The 27515-nt window shown below is 33.3% G+C and overlaps 1 pseudogene; it reads right to left on the minus strand.

The window, feature by feature from the left end:
* Positions 1-3362: 3362 nt before the first annotated feature.
* On the minus strand, positions 3363-17090 carry LOC125813831 (tubulin beta-2 chain-like; annotated as a pseudogene).
* Positions 17091-27515: the final 10425 nt, after the last annotated feature.

The raw sequence follows: 27515 nt of genomic DNA on the forward strand, positions 1-27515 counted from the left end.
AAATTTAAAGAGCACTAAGAAAGAAATTAGTACCTTGGTCTACATTTCCTCCGGATTCAAAGAGATATGGGTATCTATTCTTCATGTCCTCTTCGGCTTCCCAAGTGGCTTCCTCAACAAATTGGTTCCTCCAAAGGACCTTAACTGAGGCTACATCCTTCGTTCTCAACCTACGAACTTGACAGTCTAGAATTTGCACAGGAATCTCCTCATAAGACAAGTTATCCTTGATCCTAACACTTTCAGTCGGCAGGATCAATGAAGGATCACCTATGCACTTCTTCAACATGGAGATATGAAATACCGGATGAACCACTGCTAGTTCCTGCGGCAACTCCAACTCATATGCAACATTGCCAATTCTCTTGGTTATGCGGTAAGGTCCAATATACCGGGGACTAAGTTTCCCCTTCTTACCAAACCTCATAACCCCTTTCATGGATGAAACTTTCAAATATACCTAATCATCTATTTCAAACTTTAACGCCCTTCTCCTAACATCAGTGTAGGATTTTTGGCGACTCTGTGCCGCTTTCAATCTCTCTTGAATCACTTTCACCTTCTCCATAACTTGGTGAACTAAATCTGGCCCTATCAACCCTGCTTCACCAACTTCAAACCAATCAATAGGAGATCTACATCGTCTCCCATAAAGAGCTTCGTATGGAGCCATTTGGATGCTGGAGTGATAACTGTTATTGTAGGCAAACTCAATGAGAGGTAGGTGATCATCCCAATCACCTTTGAAATCGATCACACAAGCCCTCAACATATGCTCTAAAGACTGAATAGTACACTCGGCTTGCCCATCAGTCTGAGGATGAAAGGCAGTACTCAAGTTCACCTTGGAACCCAAGCCTTTTTGAAAAGATTTCCAGAACTGTGCAGTGAACTGTGCACCTCTATCTGAAATAATGGTGATTGGGACTCCATGAAGTCTCACCACCTCTTGAATATACAACTTGGCATAGTCTTCTGCTGAATTGGTAGTCTTTACCGGTAGAAAATGGGTTTTTTTTGTCATTCTATCGACAATCACCCAAATAGAATCATGTTGCCTGCGAGACCTTGGCAACCCTGTGATGAAATCCATATTGATCATCTCCCACTTCCATTCTGGAAGTTCTATCCTCTGAGCTAAACCAACGGGCCTTTGGTGTTCAACTTTCACTTGTTGGCAATTTGGACATTTAGCAACAAACTCTACAAAGCCCTTCTTCATGCCATCCCACCAATAAACTTCTCTCAAGTCACGATACATCTTCATGAAACCTGGATGAATGGAATATCTAGAGTTGTGAGCTTCATCCATCACTCTCTCTTGGATTTTATCTATCATAGGTACACACAATCTACCTTGAAATCTCAAAGCACCATCTCTCCCTTGTTCAAAAGCTAGTACTCTTTGTTTTTGAACATTTGCCTTCAAGTCAAGCAAAATGGGATCTTGGTCTTGTTTCTCTTTCACTTCCGACACTAGTGATGACTCTGCCTTGCTCGTCACTTCTATTCCCCCTTCAGCGGAGTGTATAAGGCTGACTCCCAGGCGTGCCAGTCTGTGCACATCTTTTGTTAACTCTCTCTTCTTTTCTTTAATATGGGCGGTGCTACCCATAGACAACCTGCTTAAAGAATCAGCAACAACATTAGTTTTACCTGGGCGATAAAGAATACTCAGGTCATAGTCCTTAAGTAATTCTAACCACCTCCTCTGTCTGAGATTAAACTCTTTCTGAGTAAGCACATATTGAAGGCTCTTATGATCAGTGAATATGTCAACATGCACACCATACAAGTAATGATGCCATATCTTCAAAGCGAACACTACAACAACCAACTTTAAGTCATGGGTTGGGTAGTTCTTCTCATGAACCTTCAACTGTCTGGAGGCATAAGCTATAACCTTGCCATTTTGCATTAAGACACAACCCAGACCAACTCTGGATGCATCACAATACACCACAAAACCTTGAGTACCTTCTGGTAACGTCTAAACTGGAGTTCTAATCAACCTCTTTTTCAATTCCTGAAAGCTTTTCTCACAAGCTTCAGACCATTGAAACTTCACTGTCTTCTGAGTCAACTTTGTCAAAGGAGATGCAATAGACGAGAACCCTTCAACAAATCTCCTATAATAGCCAGCTAATCCCAAGAAACTCCTAATTTCTATAGGAGATATGGGTCTAGGCCAATTCTGCACTGCTTCAATTTTTCGAGTATCAACTTTAGTTCCTTCACCGGACACAATGTGGCCTAGGAACGCCACAGACTTAAGCCAAAACTCACATTTAGAGAACTTAGCATACAACTCCTTATCTTTCAAAGTCTGAAGGACTAGTCTGAGATGACTAGCATGATCTTTTTCATTCCTTGAATAGATTAGTAGGTCATCAATGAAAACGATAACAAACACATCTAAATAAGGTTTGAAGACTCTATTCATAAGGTCCATGAAAGCTGCCGGTGCATTGGTCAAACCAAAGGACATGACCAAAAACTCAAAATGACCATATTTGGTTCTGAATGCTGTCTTTGGAATATCACATTCCCTTACTCTTAACTGGTGATAGCCTGACCTGAGGTCAATCTTCAAAAAATAAGTGGCACCCTGTAGCTGATCGAAAAGATTATCAATCCTCGGAAGAGGGTACTTATTCTAGATGGTAACCCTATTCAACTGGCGGTAATCTATACACATCCTAAGGGAACCATCTTTCTTTCTCACAAACAAGACTGGAGCACCCCAAGGTGAGACACTCGGTCGAATGAAACCCTTTTCTAGGAGATCTTTCAACTGCTCTTTCAACTCTTTTAACTCTGTTGGTGCCATTCTATATGGCGGAATAGAGATATGACGAGTATCTGGAATGAGATCTATGCCGAACTTTATCTCTCTCTCAGGAGGAATTCCGGGTAGATCATCAGGAAACACTTCTGGAAACTCTCATACTATAGGAACTGACTGCAAATGAAGTATCTCAACACTAGAGTCAATAACTCGGACTAAGTGATAGATACAACCCTTTGAGACTAACTTTCTCTCCTTAAGGTACGAAATAAAATGACCCTTAGGCACTGTTAAACTGCTATGACTGGCTCATTCGGAAACTGAAACTTAACTGCTCGAGTTCTACAATCTATCGATGCATAACAAGCATGAAGCCAATCCATACCTAGAATGACATCGAAATCTACCATGTCTAACTTAACCAAACCATCCATGGTGCTCTTGTGATTGATGGAAACAGGACAATCACAATAAACTCTTTCTGCTAGAATAGACTCCCCAACAGGTGTAGAAACACAAAAGGGTTCACAAAGTCTTTCAGGAAGAACATCAAACTTATTTGCAACATAAGGAGTTACAAAAGATAACTTGCTCCTGGTTCTAGCAAAGCATATACATCAAAAGCAAAGACTTTGATCATACCATTGACAACATTCAGAGAGTTCTCTTGCTCGTGGTGACTAGTGATTGCATAGAGGCAATTTGCTCCTCCACCGGTACTAGAAGTAGCTCCTCTAGGTGTCGTCCTATCTGGTGGGACAACTGAAGAGGATTGGGCCCTACTGCCCAGATTTCTACTAACTTGCTTGTTCTTTGGGCACTCCTTCATGAAGTGACCCTTTTGTCCCCACTTAAAGCAACCCGTCTGGCCTTGACGACACTTCCCTGGATGGACTCTACCACACCTAACACATGCAAGAACCTGGTTACTTCCTTGTGCTACACTGTTCTGAGACTGTGCAGGTCCAGCTCTGAAATTTTGTGAACTCTGTCCAGTGTACTCACTTTTATTTCTGGGTACAGGTGCAGTAGCAGATGATGGAACAGGTCCCCTTTGCCTTTGTTAAAAGGACGGACGGTTCGCATTACCTTTCTGCTGCCCGGACTCATTACCGGTCTTAGCTCTCTTATTTCTGAACTCTTCTCTGTCCCTCAGCTTTTCTTCCTCAACTTACTGCACATAGACCATTAACCTTGATATGTCCATGTCCCCGATAAGCATTGCAACCCTACCTTCTTTACTCGACAATCGAGACAATCCAGCAACAAACAAACTCATTCTACTCCTCATGTCCGCAACCATCTCCGAAGCATAACGAGAGAGTTGTGTGAACCTCAGAATGTACTCATTAACACTCAAAGACTCCTGCTTAAGTGTGAGGAACTCACGTACCTTGGCCTCTTTCAATTCTTGAGGAAAGAAACGCCCCAAGAAAGCTTCCTTAAAACAGGCCCAACTCGCAGGTGGTGCATTCTCAACTCTGCCTCATTTCTACTGGTCGAACCAAGTTCTAGCAACATCTTTCAATTGATAGGCAGCTAGTTCAAGCTAGTTCAACCCGCTCAGTATCTGCCACATGCATCGCATCAAAAATCTTTTTCAACTTCTCAATGAAGTTCTCTGGATCCTCAGTAGTGCTTTAACCCATGAAACTCGGACGATTCATCCCCAAGAACTCACGAATCATAGAAGTGTCAGCTCCTTCCTGTCGAACTCCCCTTTGCTGACAAATCTGAGTAGTTACTGCTTTACTCAGAATTCTAATTGCCTCTCTGAACTCGGCATTAGAAACTTTCCCTTGTGATTGCACTCCCAGGGCATATGGTAACTCTTGCTCATCAACATAACGTCTAGGAAGACGCCCTCTGCCAACTCTTTGTGGAGGCATGACTATCTGAAACATGCATAAGCACGGATTAGACAGAAACTTTTTAGAGATCAACTCTAACGCACGAGATGAGTGTGAAAGAAGTGAGAAATCTTCCTAAATGCTGAAGCCTCCCAATTATAGATGTGGCGCGCTTCACACCAATAACTAGGACTCTACAAACACGGCTTCATAGACTCCCTAGGACTCTTGAACTTGATTTGATACCAAGTTTGTCACGCCCCGAGCCTACACCCTGGACGTGGCTGGCACTCGAAGACCATTGCTGGCCCCCAAGCGAACCCTTGGCCTGGCTTTCTTAACTCAGCGGAAAACTCAATGCAATGCAAGGTTTTAAACCAACCTGACTGAAATAAAATCTGGCCAAAAAGGCAACACAAGTCTCAAAATAGAATATTTACATATATACATAGATGAGAGACTCCAAACTAACTAACTGACTGTATATGAAGCCTCTATAATACTGAGATGGATGTTGGGACAGACCCCACAACATCCTAATAAAACAAAACTAAAAGAACAACATAATCGAGTCCTCCGGAACACAAAGAGGCTCACCACTGACTCGGACGTACTCAACTGGATCAACGGCTAACTGGTTGCTGGCCCTGGGTACCTGTGTCTGCATCATAATAAGATGCAGGCCAATTGGCATCAGTACATTGAATGTACGAGTATGCGAGCTGGAAAGCTAAACCACAACTTAAGTTTGAAAAGAGTACAAAGGAACTCTTACCTTGGCTCTGTTCAACTCATGAATAACTGAACTCAATATATAAAGCAATACGACACATGCAATATATAAAGCTTGCAAAAATAGTGTAACCAACTTAGCTTGTTAAAGATAAAACAATAACAACTCAATTTTACTTATATAAAAGTAATATAACTTTAGTGGGAGACTCTTTCAACCGACAATCACCACTATGAGCCCTAGTGGTGATACAACGTTTTACCTCACGTTGCCCAAGGACCATCATATACCTTGCCGTGATATAGGAAGCTAACTTTACTAAGTGGATCCACTAGCTTAACTTTACGGATTCATCTAAAAAGTATGACCCGTTAACTCCCATGTTGGCGCATGGTTCTTATGGAGAGTTGAGTTTATATGAACTCGTGTCCCCAATTCGGTGCTCAAGACTACTCCCAAAAATACTTAGCTCATAAGTGTTTTAAACACATCTTTCCTTATTTGAGATAATTACTCAAAACTTTGCCCGAAGGCTCACTTGGAATAGATGTTCCTTTTTCTTGAAAACTAGCTCAAAGGTTCTTTTGGAATCATAGTTCCTTTCTTACTCAAATGTAAAAACATTTAGAAACTTCGTTGGGAATACATAGTTCCCTAATAACTTTTGAGAATGAACTCAACGTTAAACTCTTGACTTAACTTGAAACTCTTGAGCCTTAAAATGAAGTTAAAACATTCAACAAAGACTCTTGGAAAGCTTTAAAGACTGGTTTTGACTCTCTTCTTGAATTTCTAGACTCAACTCTTAACTTCCCTTTACTTGGAAACTTACTCTCCTTGAATTGGAACCATGGATTCAAGGTGTTTGATCACGTGTTATGGATGAGTTCTTGACGTTTAAACGTACCTTGGGGTGTTGGAAACAACTAGGGAACATTGGTACAATACCTAGGAACATGTATGAGAAAGTGTGAAAAGAATGGGAAGACTTGGCGCTCTGAGAGGCGCGGAGCGCCAGACCTCAAACTTCAGAGAAGTCTGGTTGGGGCTCTGGTAGGGGAGGCTCCCCAAGGTCTGGACCTCAGAGTCCCTCTTGGGGGGCGCTGGCTGGCGCGACGCCCCAGCCCTGTTCCCCGAAAATTTGACTTTTCTCCTCCTTTTCTCCAACTCTAAACCTTCTAAACTTCAAAGCTTTATCCCCAAACACTTAGGATCATCAAAGCCCTTAACATACACTAGGTTCAACTCAAAAACACCACCGGAAACATACACCAAACCAATAAGAACTACAACACAACACAACTACAACTTCAACAATTCCAACCAATAACTTCAATCAAACATAATCAATCTTTTCTCGAAATTAAACGAGCTTGGCGTGTGGGGGGAAGAACCAACCCAACACTATGAACTCACATACCTTAATAGGGATCACCCCCGAAGAAAAATACGACGATCTTTAACGAAACCTAGCTTGATCTTCTCTTTTTCCTCTTCTTCTCCTCTTCACTCTTAAACCCTTACTTTCACTCTTTAAAAATGAGAAAAACTGATCAAAATCAGTCCAACACACTCATATATATCCAAAAGAAAAGGCTAGGGAGAAGACGAAAATGCCCTTACAAATTTCCGGACGGATTCCCTGCCAACTGCCCAACTTTCAAAGGGCATAACTCGCTCATACGAACTCAGAAACGAGCAAACTCAATAGCGTTGGAAAGACCAATCCACGAAATTTGCAACCATAACTGGAACCACACCTAGATCATCCTGAGATAGGAGTTATAACTGTTCAAAGTTGGCCAAAAATTCATTATTTTCCATACTTAGCCAAATTTTCCAGATTTTTGAATTCTTTTCAAAAATGAAAATTTCCAATTCTAAGCCTCGTCATAGTTATTTCAAATTGTCAGATGTTACAACTTCGTCATTAATAATTCATATTTTTTCATTAAAAATTTTGTGTGACGAAAAAGATTTCGTCAACCAATCGTCACTAAATGTGTGTCGCTAAAAGTATACAAAGACGATTTAGTGCTTCGTCGGTAAAAGCATTATATTAACTACAAAAAGAAAAATTGTCCGTAAATGCATTAACATTTATAACGAATTTATTTGTCATAAAAAGTGTAACTCTTTTGTAGTTAATAGTATGTTTTGTCACTAAAAAGGTTATTACTACCGACAAAATTATATCGTCGCTAATTATTTTACTTGAATTAGTGACGACATCAATTGTCTCTAATGTTATATGTATTTCGTAGTTCAACAAATGTAATTTCGTCACTAATGACTACTTTTTATATACAAAAAAATTATTATGTCCTTAAATGTATAAATTAGTGACAAATTTATTATTATAAAAAAGGTTAATAATTTCATTGTTAAATTTTTCATTTTGTCACTAAAAGTGTTGCTTTTACCGACAACATATATTGTCACTTTAAATTATCATGATTAGTGACAATTATAGTTGTCACAAAATAAAAAATTAATTTGTATTCAATAAAAAGGGTTACTAGGACAATGCATTTTTTGTCATTGAATGTAGTTAACTTCTAATGAACTAATTTATTTTGTGACAAAAATATTTGTCTTAAAAAGTTTAATTTGGTCATTGCTAAAACTTACTTTTGATGATAAAATATTTTGTCACTAATCACTATCAATTGATGACATTTAATTATTTTATATAGATATTATTTATTAAATTAGTGTTGCATAAATTAAAAATTAAATAATAAAAACATGCTAGATATTAATAGAATTCACCCATGATCATGTAACTAAAAACAATTAAAATTATACTAACATAATATCTCGTTACAAACTCCTTAAATAAAAGTAAAATTGTCCAATAACAAAAAAAATCTAACTGAAATATGCTAAATATTACTCCTAAACTAAGAAATATAAGTAAAAGTTCCTTCCAAAGTCCAATAATATGATGACACATAGCTTGCAATCAATCTTGATTCAATTCTCACCGTTTATACATGTGAAAAAAGAGAAAAAAAAAAGAAGTGTTCATACTAGGGTAAAAAATAAAATTTGTTACACAATTTGTCTTTCATATGTTGTAATGACCAGTTTCATAAGGCTTATTGGATAGATTGTTTGTGGAGTATATCATCACAAACTACTCTACATAAAAACATAAACTCCATCAATATATTCATGAAAACTACTAACTATTGAAATATAATGTACCTTATGCAGAAATTCTCACATTAGAATCAAACATGATGTGAAATAAACGAGAAACTACATATAACTATAGTAATATTGTATTGGTATTGTAATTTATTTTTGTGTTTTCTTGTGTTGGCGTGTGTTGCCCGTAGTGGGTGTAGTTTGTGTGGGATGTGTTTTCTGATTGTGTATTGTTGTTGGTATGAGGGAGTATTGTTGATTGTGAGTATTAGTTGTAGGAATGGGTAGTATACATATGTAGTTGTAGGAATGGGTAGTATACATATGTTGTTATTTTTTCGTTCTTCTACGTGTGTGTGTGTGTTTTTCTTTTCCATTTTTTTTTTTAGTTTTGCAGTGGTGTGGGGTAGATATAGGATCTAAGATGAGGTGAGTAGTGGTGTGAGAAAGTGGGGGTAGTGTAGGTGTAGTGGGGAGGATAATGGGTAGTTTAAGATTTTTTATTTTTATTATTATTTTTGACATAATAAATATATATAATAAAAATATTAGCTAACTATTTTGGACTAATAAAAAATATAAGAAATATTAAATAGTTAATCGAAAATATAATGAAGAAACATTAACTTATTTATTTAAAAGAAAACATATATTTTTGTAAAAAAAAATTCTTTTGATTAAAAATAAAACTTCACCTAAAACATGACTTTATTTTTATAGTTTTCAAATATATTAAAATAAACTTACTAAAATAAGATAAAATCAAAATTTTTAATTTATACTTATAATAAATATTTAAGGAATAAAAAATGGTGTAAAACCTTATGTTTGGTAAAAAATTACGTATTTAAAAAGATTATAGTAAATGGTGTGCAAAGGGTTTCATATCTTTTTTTGGGGGGCTAAATCAAAAGGCAGCCTTATTTTTGAAAAACAAAAAATTAATAGTATTGTTTTTAGAAAATAAAAATTGGTGTTATTTTTGTCAAATTAAACACGGTCATAAAGTCCCAAACTAAAAAAAAAGATTAAAAAAAATTACTGCCTTATAATGTTATCCTAGCTTTTTTGGTTATAATTATCGTTACTTTTGGGCAAAACAAAACTTCAACTCCATAAGACTTTTATTTTGGTTATAGAGTCCAACACAAATCCTACTTTGAATTCAAATAAATATTTATTAAAATTGATATAATAATAATAGAATAATTTTAAGGATAAACTACTTTATTAGACATACATCACTAGCATACATACTAATTTTACATCTACTTTCAAACAATTACATATATTATTACTTTTAATATTTTATACCATATATTATTGAAGATACAATGAATATTCATATCCCTTAAAACTAGGATTGATATTATCGTTACATTTATCAAACTCTAACTCTTCCTCTTCCCTTAATCACTCGAAATTTACTGAGAAGAAATACCCCATTAAAATAGATGTTCTACGGCTTGTCAGCACATATCAAATTCTTAGCTTTTGATTTTCTCACTCTAAAAAAAAACCTCACATGAATCCACCATTTTTTCTCTCAAGAGGAGACACCTTTCACACGCAGAGACAATCGGAATCGTTGTAACAGAGATTTCAAGCCCAATCGATTTATCAAATTCGACATTGATGATGGTACTGGTTTCATACCTTGTATACTATGGATCAACCAATAAAGTTCATGTCACTTCTCCCGTCGGATCTAGGCGCAGTGAGCAACACCGATGAATCAAAAGGTGAAGCAAACACAACCGTGGTTAGATGCTCTGACCAACCACAAACGTAATCGAAAAGTTTCAATAAGCGGAGATTTACGCATTTATTTGATACATTATTGATATATCTGATACATTATTGAGATACGATTATATGTATCTAATTTTAATCAGTGTATCTTATTAAGTGTGTATGTATCTAATGATTGTATTGGATATTTATGTATTATTGGAAATTTACGCATGTATTTGACACAATTTATTCTATCATGTATCCTAGTCTTGTCAAATGTATATGATCTTCTATCATGTATCTTAATATTATAAAATATATTTTTTATGTTATTACAATGTATCTAACCATTTTCATATTTATCTGAGATACATGTTTTTGGATATAACATATGAAATTGATACTTGAAACGTCAAATTATACATATAAAAGATACATGAAATAATATTAGATCATATAAATATATACATGAAATTAATATTATATCATATAAATAGATATGAAGGTATTTGTATAATACTCATGTATCTAAGTGTTTGACATAGATACACTCCTTGATATCCGCCTTATATTAAGGGATTTAATGAATTTAAATTTTCAGAATTAATTGTCCATGTATTTTTAAAATCCTCAATTACTACTCTAATTATGAAAATTCGTTACAACCAATTAATTTAAATAAATAAAATATGTATACCGATTTTATAATTCGGCAGATACATGCATCTCGCAGATTCAGACTCATGTATCCTAAGCACGAAATATGGTGGAAAAATTAGTTGAATGAGTATCTTTTAATAAATAATTATTGATTTTAGCGATACTTTTTATTTATTATCATTTATAGCAATACATATCAATATTAGATAAATCTGCAATATGTATTAAAAGTGAATTATGTATACAATATATGTTTATTATAGCTATGTTAAAATATATTATGCTAGTTTGGTAAGAGATTGACACATTGTATTACAAGTGTAATAAAATTGTGATAAATCTATTATCCATCAATAAAACTTATATTATATGTGTTTTGTAAATTGTTATTTGTAATATGTATTAAAACTGTATTATAAATGTATTCAAAGTGATAAGTGAAAAAATGTTATTGCTATAAATGGTAAATATTTTATTAATATAGCATATTTATGTAAGTTTTCCTAATATGGTAGAGGAAGTAATATTTGAAACTATCGAAAATCGTAGTAATTAGGACATAAACTAGTGGGATTATGTAGTTTACCCTTATTTTAATCTATGATTTCACTTTTTGCTCTTCATTAAAAGACTCTTTAATAGAAAAAAATGTCATTTACTATTTTTCTAATATTTAAAATCAACAAAATAACATAAAAACTCCTAAATCTAAAAGGAATCCAAAGTGACAAGTTTTAAACGTGACTACATAAAATGAAAAGTTTTATAACCCTAAAAATATTTTTAAAAATTGTTACTATTTTTGTCAAATAACTGTTAATTTATCCTAATATCTAGAATTTTGAAATTAATTAAAGTTATAACTATTTAATCTTTACATATTTGTAAGATGTAATATTATTTCCTCATAACTATTATTTTACTATTAACTTAATTGAATTAGGGTTTGCTGTTGCGATACTAAACTTTTATGAGGACCTATTACCTCCCTAGACTATTTAATACCGTATTTTAAACATATATATTTGCCCACGTGGACATAAAAAATAATGCAAAATTATAAATAGTAATGTGTCCACGTGGGCACATATATACCTTTAAAATACACTATTAAATAGTTCAGGGGGTAAAAAATACAGTATTAAATAATCTAGGGAGGTAATAGGTCCTTATGAAAGTTTAGTATTGCAACAGCAAATCCGACCAAAGTTGGGGTATTTTTCAGACCATTACCCCATTGAATTATGTGATATACCATATATATAAATAATAAAAGAAGAACGTTTGACGTTTAGAAAAGAGTATTGAGTATTGTGTTTTCATGTACTTTAACTTTCGATTTCAATGTTAGAATTTTAATTTTATATTTTTAAGTTTCTTCATTTCAATGTAAATTGAATTGTTGGAGTTGTTTTTGACACATTCATTACATTGAATTAAATGTGGAATAGACACTTTAGAATATGCAAAAAAAAAAAAGAAGTCAAAATCAAAAGTATTTAATAAAAATATTTTATCACGTGTTCACATGTTTAATTGGAATATGTCGTAGTTCGAGTATCTAACTGAAATTAATTAACAAATTTAAGAAATTGTTAATGTATTCAACCTAACATATTTATTTCTTAATATAATAAATATCTATAATTACAAATTATATAGCTAATTCATACGCGTTCAAAATATATTGAATTCAATCATTGTATCAATATAATAACATTCATTTTCATTATTTGAATTATTGCATTTAGTAGAAATAATGCATTTTAATTATTTCACACACGTGCGTGCGCACCCACCCACACACACTCACACGCGCGCACACACACACTTCGTTGGTTTTAATTTTTTTCCTCGCCAATGAACGAATGGACTTTATCTATTTCTTATGAAGCATTTGTATTATTCTTTTTGTCAGTTGTCACTTGTAATTATGAACAATTGTAGCAAAAAAAAAACAAACTATATTTAGCTATGAATTTTTTTCGTAGAAAATAATTGACTTATTCAATATAAATTTTAAGTCGTCGCTATTAACACCTAAAATATTTTGTGACAATTTTTTATTGTCACTAAATTATATGTTGATTAGAGACAATAAAGTGATTGCCACCAATTGTTTATATTATTAGTGATGAAAATAAATGTCACAATTAAATCTAAATTTTATAGCTAAAACTTATAATATTTAACTACGAACTCTAATTTGTCGATAATGTCACAACATATTTTTTGAGACGAAATTTTTTTGTGTCCAAAAGCTAATGTAATTAAGACAAAAAATAGTTTGTCACGAATTAGATACATCATTAGTGATGAAATAATGTGTCACGAATAACATTAAATTCGTGACTAACCCTACTCAATAAATGGCGCCAATGCATTTTTTGGTGGGAAACTTTAGTTGACAAAGCTTTACTACGAAATTTTTATGTTTCGTCACTAAAAGTATGTGTCTCATATATTTAAGCACGAAAAGTAATTTTTGTCACTAAAATGAATAAAATTTGTCCCATGTCAGTCAGTCGTCATTAAAGGTGTGTCACTAAATGTATATAAAGATGATTTAGGGCTTCGTCTCTAAAGAAGTTCCATTAACTACAAAACAAAAAATTCGTCACAAAATGCATAGCATTTGTGATGAATTTGATTGTCATAAAAAGTGTATTTTTTTGTAGTTGATAGTATAATTTTGTCACTAAAAACGTTATTAACACCGATAAAATTATTTGGTCACTAATTATTTAGTTCAATTAGTGACGATACCAATTGTCTCTTAAGTTCTATATATCTCGTAGTAGAACAAAAGAAATTTTGTCACTAATGACTACCTTTTATATACAAAAAAGTATTTCGTCCTTAAATGTATAAATTAGTGACAAATTTATCACTCTAATGAAGATTAACAATTTTGTAGTTAAATATATCATCTTGTCACTAAAAGTATGATTTTTATTAACATAAAATTGTCACTATAAATCGTCATATTATTAGTAATAATTACAATTGTCATAAAATATAAAATTAATTCATATTCGATAAGGAGGGTACTAGAACAAATATATTATCACTAAATGTGTTCAATTTATGTTCAATCTATGTATTCAATATGTTGTAATGGTCAGTTTTATAAGCACTAAATAAAAATGCAAGAATACTAGTATGAAGGTCATCTTGGGTGAGCAAGACTATGTACCTGACAAGAACTTTTTTAAAATTCTGGAGAGCAATGGACACATCATTATCCTCGCATAACCTACTACACATGAATTATCAAAATGCTAATACTTGAGAACTGTATTAACTCAACATCTAACATGTCATCTAACATGTGAAGTATTAGAACATATGACCATTTAATATACAAATTAACTAATCCCCGATAATTGGACAAAATAAAATGATTACAGACAATGTTGCATGCATTGCCGAGATTTATAAAGAGTCATGCATCATGTTGGAGTTCGTATTAACAAAATCTCACCTACTACATTAACACTATTTCGTCCATTTATTTATTGTAGATCTTTTGTCAGCCCCAATAACAACTACTAGTTCAGAAGTATTCAACTAAAGAATTCAAATAAATATCAGCTTTCAAAGCCTTAATTCTATATGCTACCAGACAAGTAAAAAAATCTAGAAGCCTACCAAGCATTTGCTGGCAATAAAACTACTTAATGTAGTTCAAGACTAGGACTCAATTGATCATAATTAATTCACTAAATAAATCTACTTATAATTACTCATAATTCAACAAATAAAAAATATCATTCTTAATCCTTCAACAAGAAAGAGAAGCAACAATGGGTTTTTAGTAAAATGTGTGTTACTAGTTTATCTTATAAATTATCTTTCTATTTGTGGATGGTATGAAAGAGAAAATTATCAGTGGGCGATGTGTTATGCAAGAATGGTATAGCTATTTTGGTCTTTATATGGCACGATTAGAAAGATCAAGGAAGGGCAGTATATGGGGTTTGATAACATCTGTGCATATAATCCTTAAATTATGTATAACTCGTGTCTTTTTGGACTTGTTGCAACAGAGTTTGACTTCAGGTGATTCGATATCTTTAGTTGGATGATAAAAGCTTTGGTGGTTTTGAGGCTACTAGTTAGGAGGGTTCTGTTTTCAAACTTACACACAATAGAGGTTCATTCCTTCTACTTTCATCACTGGTTCATGTAATATTGACTAAGCTGCATATATAGTTCATGAAAATGTTAAACTATCCTCCATTTCTTAACCTTTCACCGGTAATTCATATTCAATAACTCTATCACCTCTGATTCTATATGCAGTATAATAAGTCTCTTATTTGAGTTCTTCAAAGCAAACTTGCTAGTAGATCATGGTCTTGCATTGTATAATTCTTGTTGATCAGTACTGTCAACTCTCACACTAGTTTGGACTTTTGGTGTGTGATGGATTTTATCAGTGGTCTCACAAGGTCTTTTTCCTTGGGCGATGTGTTAAATAAGAATGGTGCAGGTGTTGTGAGATCTATCAACAGGAAACTATGCTACATTTGTTCTTAACAAGAGATTATGCTAAGAGCATCTGAACACACTTTGCTGCAGGCAGCTTAAGGGCTCATTTATTTAGTTAAACAAGTTGCAACACAATGGTGGAAAGCTGACTATTCTCCTAATTAACTGAAGCCACTATATCTGGCTGCCCCAGCCATCATTATATGGCATCTATGGAAGAAAAGAAATATCATTTTCCAAGAAGGTTCAATAACAAGAAGCAGAGTTATTAATGACATAAATCAGAACCTCTGTCTCTTGGCTAGAGCGAGGTTCCCATGGATAACAAAGATCTCTAACATTTGGCCACTTATGATATTGGAAATCTACAAACCAACGAGGTGCACATTAGTCTAGTGACATCTTCCTCCCCAAGGAAAATTAAGTTCAATACTGATGGCTCGTCTAGAGAGAATCATGATCCTTGCTCTCTGGCATTCTGCATCAGAAATAGTAGGGGTCATTGCCAATACTATACTAGTTTAGGTGTTGAAGCGTTGACAATTCATGAAGTAGTGGCTTATTGTATAAGAGAACAACTAATGCCTCTTATTATGGAGACTAGCTCCCTAATCATCAAGAAGGTGATTGATGAAGATTGGGACAGTCCATGGGCTATTAGTATGGAGGTTCAGAAGATCTAAGAGTGGAAGAGAAGGGGGATTTCCAAGTGTCACGTGTTCTAAGAGAAGGGAACCAGTTAGCCGATTCTTTAACTAACAAAGCTTTTATACAAGAAATATATCAGATGATTCATAACTTCAAAGTGCTAAATAAAAAACTAAGAAGAAATATCAAGCATGCTCAACTAACAACAATCAAACAGATGACGCAAAGAAAAGCGCAATCGAGATGCTGAATTGACTTACAACTTGGGGTGATGAGCTTTAGGGTTCTGAAGAAGATGTAATATAGAACCTCATTACCAAGAACAATGTACTCATCGGCATTTTCAACCAGTTGATGCAAGGACAAGGTAAGAATTATAAGGCTCAACAACAATGTCAGAAACCTTAGGTAAAGGAAAAACGGAGAAGGTAAGCATCATTCTGTCCCTGGTATTCTTCTCTGATCTTTAAGATCAAAAGTGTTCCCATACAAGAACCTGTTCCTCCACCCAATGAATGGCACAATTGAAATCCTGAAAATCAAACACATAGAACACAAATAAATCCTCAAAATGCACAGATCTACAACAACACCAAATGAAAACAAAATGTTTAAGAAAATGCGGGTAGAAACACAAACCTTGAAGGCAGTCAGAGTTTTAGGCTTCCTTACGAACAAGATCGAGAACGACATCAATCAATTCAGCACCTTCGGGTAACTTACCTTAGCCCAATTGTTACCAGCACCAGAGTTTCCATAAACAAAGTTATCAGGATGGAAGATCTGTCCATAAGGACCAGATCTAATATTGTCCATGGTGCGAGGCTCCAAATCCATAAGAACATCCCTAGGAACAAATCTTCCACTGGTAACCTCATTGTAATATACATTAATTCTCTCAAGTGGAGATCAGAATCACCACTATAATGATCGGTAGAATCAATGCCGTGTTTGGCACAAAAAACTTCCCAAACTTGACACCAATTTGGTTACACCATTGTCCACCTTAAATATGAAGGATTTCACGCATTTTGGAACTGAGATCCGGAGAAATATGCCACAAATGAAGAGAAAATGGGTAGATCTTACAAAATTGGAACACAAATGAGAAGTGAAATAAAATGTAGGGACAAAGGGAGGAGAGGGGGTGAGGGTGTTTTATTGTACTATTCAATACAATAATTTTCAGGAACTCCCATTAGAAGCTAAAAAGATAATTAACACATAAACAACAAAATCCAAGTATACGATTCAAGGCGATAAGAGAAAGGGAACCAAATTAAATGGCTATTTCCAACACAAGGTCTAGGACTGATTAACAATAATTCAGTAAGCCACAGGTCCAAACAGTAAAGCATTTCCAAAAACACAGCAAGAAGTACAAATATATGATTACCGTAATTCCATTTGGAGAGTTGTTTGCGGCTTCTATTGTGATTGTCTAGTATGTGGTATCAATCTCCTTGGAGGTTCATTCTGCTAGAAGAAAAACAATGAAAATCACAAATGAGGCACTCCTAATACAGCCTACGTCAATAGTTAAGGACTATCGGTCTCTTAAACTTCAGTTCATCTTAAATCACTTCTCTCAAGTTTGAGAAAGGATTCTTTTGGGTAAGATGTCACTTCTCTGGTGAGATCTTGTAGGTGTCTCACAGTGGCATCACCCAAAACTTGAGATAGAAATGTCATCAATAAGCTAGGAGCTGAAGAAAAACTGATTTTATCCCGTAAGAAATTGATTAGGCTCCAAGAATGCTACTTACCTCCCTCAGCTCGTACCTTCAGAGGTCAATCTGGTTGATTTCCAACAGAGCAGCAACAATTTAGATGAGCTCAAGGTCCAAGTTTAGGGGCGAATCTCTGGGTCGATGTTACAGAGAGTTCATCCATGGGCTTTTCACTTTCCTTTTAGTTACTTCTTTAGTTTTTTCATTTGTTGTCTTTTATCTTTTGTTTCCTTTTGCTTATTTCCTGTTTAGATAGTCCTGACCTGTTCTTGGCCGGGCTTTTAGCTATAGCTTGTATATAATTTGTTTTGAATAAATTGGCCTTGAGCCAAACCATTTTAACCAAAAAAAAAAGATAGACATTCAATTTGATCTGTTATTGTCCTTAAGATGCTGACTAAACCACATCATCTGGTAATGTACTAATTGGATTTACCTTCGCAAAGTAACACTCTCCAAGACAACTCTATGGAGTAATATCAACTTCAACAATAACAATTGTCTAATGAATGAACCCAAAAGAATATGATAAAGAGAGTATTGAATATTATCATGGATAAAAAGATATCTCAAATTAAAGCAACAACCAAGTCTAAACATGTGATATTTTATCACTAAGAACTCTAACAGTAACATTTTCTTGCATATCCAAGTCTTAGATTCCCAAGCATATACACATGGTTGGCATGCGAAAAAAAATCAACAATATATTAATTAATCTCAATCATATCTAGACTTATGATTCACTAAACTATGATCCTAATATTATATATCATATCAGCTAAAGCAAGCATAAGAGTTGTTGTATAGGAGTATTACCTTTTACTAAACAAGTAGAAAATACACATGAAACCTTCGCCTACCAAGTATGAAAATCATAATCAAATTAAGGAGTAAATAGAAATATAAAAGAGAAGAAAAAATAAAAACTGGAAAGTTGATTGAACTTTTGAGCACTTTGAACTTTCCAGTATTTTCCTCATCAGAATGGTACTTTCATTGGTTACAATTTACACGTCTTACTTTCCTTTTCTGTTTGTCCCAAAAAGAGTCTCTTAATTTAAAAGAAAATGATAGTTCTATGAGCTACTAGACTTCCCTAATACTAAAAAAATTTCCTATCCAGAATTAAAGAAAAAATAGACCAAACCATCATTGAATAAGATGACTTACTTGAGTAAAAGAGAAAGAGATACATAGAGATAAATGACCTTGAAGGTGCCACCACGTAGTGAACGTGAAAAACCCAAACAAAGGATATGATCCACTGACTGTATGATTATAAGAATGTACCTAAAGGAAATTATTACATTTTGTAGTTAGGGTTATAAAATGCAATATACAAAATATCGACGCTCTTAACATTACTTTAAGTGAAAGTTGAAACGAGATATTGAATGAAAGCAAAAGAGGAAAAACGATCAGCATGTCTAGCACTATTAGTACCACACACATTGGTCAATTGTCAATATGATAGGCTATTATTACACATGCATATTAAAAATATTTACTATTTTACTTTGAAAACTAAAATTATTTGATCGAAAACTAAAGGAACTCCTCATTTAGCATTTTTCCTATATGTTAAGTTGTTCGTAATACTTAATAGTAATGTACTAACTATTCATTAACTTAATTTCCTTGTTTTTCAAGTATCATCATCTCACATTAGGATTCTCTCAACCATTAAATGGCTGCAAGAAATATATAATTTTAAATAGTATCTTGGAATAGCAAAGAACTTTAAAGCCTTAAACATGTAAGTTTTTTCTTAAACAGGGATCAATATCTGAAGTTAAAGATGAAATCATGTAGTTGATACAGCCCTAGCGAGTGAGGCCATCTATATTTGTGCAGTTGATAGATTCTTTGTTTTCAAATTAATTTCTTTTTTTTGACAGCACATTGCTCATGGCGTTACTCTTTGAGATTACTTCAAAAAGTTCACTTTTGAGTTGAGAGTCTATCGAAAACAATCACTTTAGCCCCGGTAAGAATAAGGTCTACATACATCCTACTCTGCCCAAATACCAGTTATGAAACTACACTAGGTATGTTGTTGTTGGAGATAGACGATAAAACATCAACATAAACTCCATTCGTCATATGGTTTATGATTTCTTTTGAAAGGATCCACAATATGCCGTACCATATCCTAGGTTTCTCAAGTAAATTTTAGCAAGAAATCCATTAAAAATTAAAAATAAACTTACGAACAAATAAGATTGAGCCTTTTATCTAATCAAAAGCTTCAGGCATCATCAGCCTCCCGTAATTTCGGATACCAACAGTCATTACCACCAACCCGCCACCCTCACACACACAAACTGAGGCTTATTTAAAGCTCAATTTACGTTGAACTCTATGGAAATATAAGCCTCGTATTTTCAAGCTCAAATGTAGCTGAAAGAACAGAGAAGAACAAAAAGCATAACAAATGAAACAAAGTCAAAATCAATTTTTGACCAATTTGAAGAGAATGTAGCAGAGGAAACAGAAGAACACAAGAAATCTATAAACACAGAGAATTTAGTGTATCTATGATTTATATTCACCTCCTTCTTTCTGTTGTGCGGGTCTCCGTTTGATTACATCTTCGTCGTTACTCTCAATTAAGACTGCATATCAAAGAATATATCTACTTTAGCTTTGTGCTTCTCGAAATAACCATAGCATCCCCAAACAAAATCATACCATTTTCTAGTCCAAAAGCTTTGGATCTTGTATCAAAAGAAGAAAAGAAACAAAAAAAGAATCGGTGAAAAAGCTGCAAATTAGGAAAAACATAATTTAACTTAATTGGAAGTGTGAAGTACTAGACATTTGTAGAAGTAAAAATTGGAAGCAAGAACTCACTAGATTTTGGGTAAAACATAGAAGAGGCATCAAATCAAAAGAAAAAAGTAAAACCTAATTGTAGTGGGAACTAAATTAGCGGTGCTGTGCATTTGGGGAAAATAATTAAATGGAAATTTTGTTTCCGCGTTTGTTTTGGCGCAAAATTGAAAAAATTAGAGGGGTTAAATGAGTGTGTTGGTTGAATTTAAGTGAGTTAAAATAAATTGAGTTAATAAATGAGTGATTTATTGACTCATTCACAAGTTATTTAAGTTAAAACGTGGGTTATAATTCAATTTTACTAAGTCTTAATTGTTTTACTTGCTCTTTTATAATTTTTAGTATTTAATAAAAAAAATATTATTATAGCTATATATAATATATCAAATAATAAAACAGTATTTATTTAAAATTATTTTGACAAGATTCGTCATTAAATAATTTGGGCTATATATCAATTCAATATTTAATGGATTGAGTTAATACATATGAGCGGGTCAATAACCCCGCTCAAACTTAAGCAAGCAAAATAAGTTGGGTTTGTTCTGCCTCCCTAAAAAATAATTAAATTTTAACCCACGACACACACACACAAATTGTTGCGAAGGTCTGGTGATTTGAAATTGAAAAATTATTTGGATAAGTAATTTGAACTTTTAAAAGAAAAAACTACATAATTGCATAATTGCATACCAAATTTCAAGTCGAATACACCTAAATACATATTTTTTGCTACCATATACACTGAAATAGGGATAGAGGCAAGCGAGATTCGCTTATGTATTCTTGATACATGTGAATCACACTAGATACAAATTATATACATGTATCTCGTTTGATTCACATATAATTGAGATACCAGATTCACAATCGAGATAGGAGAGTGGCAAATGACATTTGTCTATAATCCCATGTGAATCACACTAGACACACAATAGATACTAATGTGATTCATATGTATCTGGACGACCGAAATGAGAGGAAGGTGAGCGTGATAGGAGAATGACGAACGAGATGGGAGGGAGTTGGGTGAGATAGTAGAGTGGCAAGAGAGATGAGAGATATAGAAACGTGACTATTATTAGCTATAACTATTTAAATGAATTTAAGTAAGCATTTTTGTCAAATATCTTTAGAGAATAACTTTTCTCAATTGACAGTGGACAAGAAAATTACACCATCAATTCATTTTTAGAAATACTTATTCCTCTTAATATATTCACATATTATTAATATTTAAATAAAAATAACAAAAAGAGTATTATATTGTAACTTGGACTCTAAATTAATTATAAGAGTTTGCTTAGAATTCTCATTTGGTTGCCCAAAATAAGAAGGATTCTTTCACCTATTTCTTGTCCTCGATATTTTCACCTCGTTCTCCATCAACACCATTGAAGAGTTGGAGACAATATCTTTTTTTGTCTTTTAAAATTCTAGACTAATTAATCTCATAAAAAATTATTCACAACCTATTAAGTCTTCTTCGCAACATTAATTTTTTTGAATAGGTGTTTCCATTGTTTCAGACTGTGTTTTCTCTTCTTAGTTCATTCAATCAACAATACAAAAATTAATTGAAAACAAACTTTGATCCATATATCATCATATGTATTCCAATTTATTTAAATATTACTCAAAGTCAATAATATCATAAATTTTGGACGCCTTTTCAATAAAATTAAATATTAGATATGTAAAACGTGTTTAAAAAAAGGAGAAGCTGAAAAATCATTAATCTTTAAATGTTAAAATACAATAATTAAATTAAGAGATATAAGTATTTCTAAAAATGAATTGACGAGGGAATTTTCTTGTCCACTGTCAGTGAAGAGAAGTTAATCTCATATTTTTATCAGTCGTGTGTATGATAAAATATATAATATATAAGCGAATAGAAGAGCTTAGGGTCAGTCAGTCAATTGATCAATTTGCCCTTTCCTCTATTTATATTTAACTATTTCTACATTTTAATTTATTTGTCTTATGCCCCTTTTTAGTATGTTATGCATTTATAAATTACTACCCTTCTCCTCTATTTATATTCAATAATTTATATGTTTAAATATATTTGTCTTATTTCCCTTTTTAGTATGTTTTATAGTTATAAATTACTAAAAAAATAATACTATAAATTATAATAATTAAAAAAATAAAATATTAAAAAAACAGATCAAAATTTAGATCAACTCTCGAAATACAGAAGGGATAAATATATTATTTGAATATTAGGTTAAGATTTAATATAAATTACAATAATTAACAACTTATATATATATATATATATATATATATATATATATATATATATTACTTTCTTTTCTTTTTTAAAAAAACATATTATAATTTTGTTAATTCTCAAAATTTCTCATGTGCAACATAAATTGTGACACAGAGTGTAACACATTTATTTAAAAATTACATTACTTAAAAACATTATAAATCACAATAATTAACAACTTAAAATATTTTAAAATCATATTAAAATATGGTTGCTCTCAAAGTTTCTCATGTGCCACGTAAATTAGGACAAAGTGAGTAACATATTATTTAAAAATTACGTTAAAATTACTATAAATTACAGTAATAACATTTTAAAATATTTAAAAATCATATCAAAATTTGATGAGGTCTTTTAATTCTATTTGCTACCACCATAATTGAAATTAATAGAGTAATATTTATTAGTGTTACACTCTCTATATCTAGTTAAAAATTTTGCAAACTTATCGAGGCTTTTGATCATGATTAGTGATAAAATATTTTGCAAACTTATCGAGGCTTTTGATGATTTTGGAACTTTGCTTCTAACTTTTTTTGGTGTTAAAATATATTTTTTTAATTACATAATATTGGTATGACGCTTGTCTAGAATATAACTTCAGATTTTCACTAAAAATTGTGTGTATGGTTAATGTTTATGGACGGACAAAAATTTGATTTTTACTATATTTGAATAAAATGTGTCTATTATTCATGATATTTTAATTTATAATCACAATTTTTTTTGTATCCAATCATTTTATTAATTAACTAAAAAATTTAAGTCATAGACATTTAATCATTTTTTTTGTGACAAAATTTTATTGTGATTAATTATAGGTTAAATAGAGACAAATTATATAATCGTCACTAATTGCTTGAACTATTAGTGACAAAAACTAAGGTCACAATTAAATTTTGAAATTTTGTTGCTAAATTACACAATGATTAACCACAAATTCTGATTTGTCACTATTGTATCAACATACTTTTTGTGACAAAAAAATTTCGTGTCCAAAATTTAATTAATTTAGGACAAATAGGATTCTTCATAGAATGGGTACATAGTTAGTGACAAAATAATGTGTCACCGAGAACTTTAAATTCATCAATAGTACTCAATAAATGGCGCGCAACTTATTTTTTGGTGGGAAATTTTAGTGGACAAAACTTTGCTACGAAATTTTATGTTTCGTCCTTAAAAGTATGTGCTTCATGTATTTAAATACGAAATATAATTTTGTCACAAAAGGTAAACCATTGGTGACGAATTTCATGTCGTAGCTAATAGTTTCGTAGCTATATATCATATTTGTTGTAGTGAACGTGGCCGGCACTCGAGAATCATTTTTGATCCCCAAGCGAACCCTTGACCTAGCTGACTATATACTGGAAGACTTACTCAAGAATAAAGAAGCTTTAAAAATAGAATTTAGAAATTCAAACTCAAAGTAAATGCTTAACTCAACAGTCTGAAAATACTTAAGTGCAACAACAATAATAATTTGCAACAATCTCAAAACGTCTCAAACAAGGGAAATACTGAGAGACTCATCAATTCTAACTATATATGAAGCCTCTAATACTAGGATATAAGTCAGGGCAAAACCCACAACAAACTCAACAACAACATGAAATTAAATTGTGAAATCCTCCGGAAAGCAAAGAGGCTCACCAAAGTTGTTTGAAGCGCTAAGTGATCTCAACGAAACACATGTTGATGATCCTGAACACCTATATCTGCATCATAAAAGATGTAGGTCGAATGACATGAGTACATTGAATGTACGAGCATGTAAGCTAAATAGCAAACAACTGAAAGACAGGGTTGCAATAGATGTAGATATATACTCAGATGAATCTAAAGAAATAAGGAAGTGAAATCATTAAAACTTTACAAAAAATACTTTCTCATTCTCTAAACTTTAGCATAATAAGTGATGTAATAAAAAAATACACTTTTAACTCTATTGGAAGATTCTCTAACAGACAACCATCACTATGAGCTAAATGATGATACACCGTCATGTCCATGCCGCCAGAACTGTCCTATATCATTCCGGGATATAAAAAACCTCAACTAAGTGGATCCACTAAGCAATGCTCGAAGGGGCTAAAGATTCATCTAAAAAGTATGATCATATACCCATGTTGGCAAGACATGGTTTATGGAGGCTGTGAGTTGTCTAAACTCTTCCTCATATCGGTGGTCAATACTACTCCCAATAATATTTCCCTTTACTCAATGTATGAAAACATTACTCCTTCTCTGGTTTGAGATAATTACTCAACTATCCTCTTACCATGCACAAGTATTGAACGCCAATTGACATTACGATGCACTCCACAACAAAATGGTATGTCTGAAAGGATGAACACGACAGTAATGGAGATGGTCTGGTGTCTTTTGCTCGAAAGAAAAGATCCTAAATCAGTTTTAGGTGGAGGCAGCCAATACCTCCATATATTTGATGAACTGATTGCCTACTAAGGCCTTGCAGGACATAAATCTATATGAAGCTTGGTGTGGGAACAAACAATCAATACACCATCTTAGAATCTTTGGGTGTATATGTTATTATCGAGTTTTAGAAACAAAGAGGAATAAGTTAGACAACAAGACCCATAAGGGCTTATTTATGGGCAATAGTTCATCCAAAGGATAAAGGATTTTCTGTTTGAAAATAGAAAAGTTAATTCTCAGCTGAGAAATGAAGTTTAATGAGCAGCTGGTTGGGATTGGAAAAATTAGAAGACCTCTTATTCTGATTTATTTTCAAAAAGAGCAGCCTCAACTTCCAAAAGATGAACTAGTGGATGATGTACCATTGAGGGGAACTCGAACTTTAAAAGATGTCTATCACCGGTGTAATTTGGCATGGAGGAGAGATATGCAAGATGAACTCGACATGATCGAGAAGAATGAAACCTGACAACTTGTTGACAACTTAGAAATCACAAGTAATTGGTGTAAAATGGATTTTCAAGACAAAACTCAATCTTGATGGCTCAATTTGCAAACATAAGGCTAGATTGATGGCAAGGATATGCATAACAATATGGTGTTGATTAGCAGGAAATATTTGCTCCAATAGTAAGGTATGACACAATCAAACTTATTCTTGCATTTGCGTCTTATAGTTCCTGGCAGATTCATCAGCTTGATGTCAAATCGACTTTTTTGAATGGTTTGCTTGCTGAAGAGATCTATGTAGAGCAACTGATGGTTTCTCAATTCCTGGAAAGAGGATCAAGTTTATCTCTTAACGAAGGCCTTGTATGGCCTAAAACAAGCCCCAAGGGCATGGTATGAGAGGATGGACAATCATCTCATCCAACTTGGCTTTAGTAGAAGTCAAAGTGAAGCTACTCTGTATGTGAAAGTCACTGCAGGTGAGTCCTTAATTGTCTCAATTTATGTGGATGACATGCTTGTGACAGGAAGCAAAATTGAACTAATCCAAAGGTTCAAGGATGAAATGGAGAAAATCTTTGAAATGACTGATCTTGGAGTCATGAAGTACTTTCTTGGCATGGAAGTGTTGCAGTCCAGTGATGGAATTTTCATATGCCAGCAGAAATACATTTTGATATTCTAAACAGGTTCAAAATGCAAGACTGCAAACCTGTGAGTACTCCAATCTCTACTGGTGTGAAGCTTGGCAAGGATGAGGATTCCGAAAAAGTGGATGATAGTATGTATAGAAGCTTAATTGGCAGTCTTCTATATCTAACCACAAGCAGACCTGACATTCTATTTGTTGTAAGTTTGCTCTCTAGGTTCATGCATTCATCCTAGAGACACACACTTCACAACGGCTAAAAGAGTGTTAAGGTATATTAAAGGAACCAACAAGTTTGGAACTTTTTTCCCAACATCTGCCGAAGTAACTATGAACATGGGTACTCTGATAGTGATTGGGGTGGCGGAGTTGATGATTCCAGAAGCACCTCTGGATATCTTTTTTGTTTGGGGACAAGTTGTTTTAGTTGGAGCTCTAGGAAACAAGAAACTACAGCTCAATCAACAGCAGAACTGAGTACATAGTTGCTGCATCTGCTGTGAATCAAGCTATCTGGCTAAGGAAGATGTTGAAGGACTTGGGCCATGAACAAACAGAAGCTACCAAGATCATGTGTGACAACAGTTCAAGTTTCAATCTCAAAAAATCCAGTGTTTCATGGTCGAACTAAGCATATCAAGATCAAGTTTCATTTTATTAGAGAAGTCCAACAATCTAATGAAGTGTTGCTTGTTCATTGTTCATCTGAGAACCAGCTAGCTGACATTTTCACTAAGTCATTGCCAAAGGAAAGGTTTGAAGATCTGAGGCAAAGAATTGGTGTTTGCCACAAAAATGCCAAGGAGGAGTGTTAGACAATTGGCATTTTTTCCACTTATTATTTTTAGTGTTTTTTACTTATTTCAATTTACTGCTTTCCTGTTTTCTAGCAAAAGACTTGGTCAAAGTTAGTTTCTTAAATATCTGAAGTTAGTTGCCCTTTCATGGTTGACTAGTGGGACATTTCTTATTCAATTTCAATGCACGTTGTAAGTGGCTGCTATTTATCTTTTTCTTGTATAAATTCAGATGTTCTTCATGTTAATGATATGCTGGAATTTT

The sequence above is a fragment of the Solanum verrucosum genome, unplaced genomic scaffold (assembly GCF_900185275.1).
Source record: "Solanum verrucosum unplaced genomic scaffold, falcon-dt-bn FXZP01001304.1, whole genome shotgun sequence".
NCBI classification, from domain to species: Eukaryota; Viridiplantae; Streptophyta; class Magnoliopsida; order Solanales; family Solanaceae; genus Solanum; species Solanum verrucosum.